This window comes from Gossypium arboreum, chromosome 7 (assembly GCF_025698485.1).
Source record: "Gossypium arboreum isolate Shixiya-1 chromosome 7, ASM2569848v2, whole genome shotgun sequence".
Classification (NCBI taxonomy): Eukaryota; Viridiplantae; Streptophyta; class Magnoliopsida; order Malvales; family Malvaceae; genus Gossypium; species Gossypium arboreum.
This window is the reverse complement of record NC_069076.1, coordinates 11,794,925-11,798,145: the sequence shown is the minus strand read 5'-3', so window position 1 is coordinate 11,798,145 and position 3,221 is coordinate 11,794,925.

Below are 3,221 nucleotides of genomic sequence, written 5' to 3'. Positions count from 1 at the left end.
ATAAATATTTTGGATATAAGCCTATTTCATAAAATGATTCTTGTTGCTTCTAGGCTTAAAACAACAAGTGTGTTTTGAATATTACTCTAGATTAGCTCTAAAAAATACAAAAATCCTTTTCAAAGTCCTATTGTTCAAAACACCCTAAGTACGTACAGACAGAAGCTTGGAAAAGTCTACTCCCGGGTTTTCTCTTCTGATACATCGTTGATGGTCGGGTTTCCCAATACCAGGCCTTGCATTAGAGTCCTGAGCTCGATGCACCCTTAAATCTCGTGCCCCAATCTAGCATGAAACTCATAACATTCGCCTCTTTAACAGAAAGGTTGGATAACTGATTTCCCGCTCCAGAGGGACCATCAAATTCCGCAATACCCAATTTAATAAATCTTTCGATTAGCTTCTTAAAAGTGATACAGTTTTCGATAGAATGCCCCGTGATTCCCGCATGGTATTCACATCTGCTGCTTGCGTCATACCATTTAGGGACGAAGGTTGTATTGGTTTTATGTAAAAAGGGGATACAACACGTGTGTCGAACAGAACGTGGTACAACTCTCCATATGTGATTGGAATGGGCGTGTATTGGGGTTTTTCTGAGTTTGATTTTCGATTGGGTTCTTGCCTTGAGGAGGCCTGATGGCTGATAGCTACTGACCTTGGCCGGCCTGCTATAATCGGCTCCGAACAACCCTTGTTATACATACTCGTACTATTTACCTTCTTTTCTTTCTTTTTCGGGGCCGTTAAAGTCCGCTCTCCCCTTGCTTTTGTTTCTGCCAGAGCAACTGGCTTGGCTTGATCATCTTTCGGGTTAAAACCTGAACCCATCAAGAAACTCATCAGTATTGGTGTCCGATAACAGCGGGTACCCCTTGCATGTCTGGTTGGGTCAGGACGCTTATTGGGGTAAAACCTGGGGAGTAAATGATCTCTTCAACATCATCCCCACCATTGACCACTGGGCCACTCCTTTTTTTAAATTCTCCGGCCAGTAAATGGGTTACCTGGCCCATCATATTTCTTTGGAGTTCTAGCATTTCTCGCATAGCTTGTTGAATTTCGATCAACTGCTCTTCCATCTGTATTTGCCTTTGCTCCATTCTCTCCAACTTTTGGTCCATATCTTTTGTTGGTTCTGAAATAACTTTACCTAATTAGGGTCCTTTTGGGAAATTTAATGCAAATGATGCATGCAATGCAATGCAAATGATGCAATGCAATGTAAATGCATGGGATGAATACAAAAGAAAGGAAGATGTTGATTTTGAATTCAATTCCCCTAGAACAAATTTTCTATAAAACAAATTATTTTTCATAAAATGAATTACGTATACGGCCTTGCTTTCATATTCGAGGTGAAGGCACTGATCCCCTTTCTTCGTGAAAGTCAAATCTCGCAAGCTTCCAATGCATGCCTCTACTGGCTCATTTTGCTTGATCCAGGCCATGAATTACTATCCTCGCAATGTTAATTAGCTCCTTTAAGAAAGTCGGGATACGACAGCTTTTAGATAATCTTTATCAGCTTGAATCCTTAGGTAAAGTTTTGTTTTCCTTCACGAACTGTTAGCCTTCTTCTGTCGTGTTCACTTGGACCAAATTCGGGCAACCGTATTGTAATCCGCGTTATTAAAAAATTTGTTTTCTTATGACAAATTGTTCTATTTAGCAATTGAATATGAATCAACACCTCCTTTCTATGATGATGTAATGCAATGCAATCATAAACAAACAAAACACATTAGTGCAGAAATAAACAACCAACAAAGTACCTAATCGGGTGATCACTAGGGGTTCGGAGTGGCTCTACCTAGGGTAAGCTCCTAGGTCTCTCTATATCTTGCTTGGTTCTAGAGTAAGGGTACCCAAACCAGCAGATTCCTCGATCCTCACCCACTATAGGCTCATGTAGATCGAGTTTGGTTCGGGGGGATACATTTTGCTATGACTATGCGGAGATGAAAATCTCACGAAATCATAGGTACGGATGTACCCCAGAAGCAATCCACTAGCCCATACGGAGGTGAAAACCTCACGAAAGCGTAGTTTCTTACTCCCACTTAGAAGGTGTAACCACAACGGTCATGTAATGCAATGCAACATCATTCTACTAGACCCACATCAAAACGATCATATAATCGAATGCAAAAAACAAATTTTCAATTTCTGACAAAAGGACAACAAATAATCAAATTTATGGCTAGACTCTCTCTAATCCCCAGTGGAGTCGCCAAGCTGTCAAAACCATCCCTTTTTCGAATTTTACAATTTTAAATTTAATGAAAAATGGGGGAATCGACTTTTGAAAAAAATAGAAATAAGGGAGTCGCCACCGATCTTTTTGTTTTGGGTGTGATCAGATCACCTAAGAATTTGGTTATTTTAATAAAACATTTGCGATTTACTAAAACAACGACTCTGGTCTACGAAAATTTTAGAAAACGGGCTTGGGAGTCGGTTACGCATGAGGAAGGATTGGCACCCTCACTACGCCCAAAATTGGTACCAAATTAATTAAATACTGTCTTTATGTCTAAAAAAATGTTTTTGGAATGTGGCTCTTTTTAATAAATGCTGAATAACCCGAATTGATTGTCAAAAACTTTTTGTTTCGACGTCCGAAAGTTTATAATTTGAAATTAACAAAAGGATGCCCAGTTATTTGGTCCAACGAAAAACCGAAACCCAGCACGGAAGGGCACGATTCCTCGAATTTCTGAACATTGAACATTGCCTCTCGAGTGAAATTTCGAAGGGATCTTCGATTGTTTTGAGCAGATGAAAAAGCGCAACCCAGCACGATAGGGCTCGATTTTCAAACAGCCAAACATCGGACATCGCCTTCGTTTTGAAAGGTTTTTAATAAACATGAATGAAAACCTAAAGGAATATTAGATTGTTTTGAGCAAACGAAATCACAACCCAAAGACGATAGGGCATGATTCTCGAATTGTCAAACGCCGAATATTGCCTTCGTTTTAAATGATTTTAGAAAGTATCGTGAAATTTTGAAGGATATTTGATTATTTTAAGCAAACGAGAAATTGTAACCAAAGACGTTAGGGCACGATTCATGAATTGCCAAATATCGACATCACCTTCGTTTTAAAGAATTTTTAAATGATTGATTATAAAAATAGCTTAAAACATATTAGTTTGACTTGAAATATGATGGAATAATTAATTAGAATTTTTCAAAAAAGGAGGTTGAAAATTGT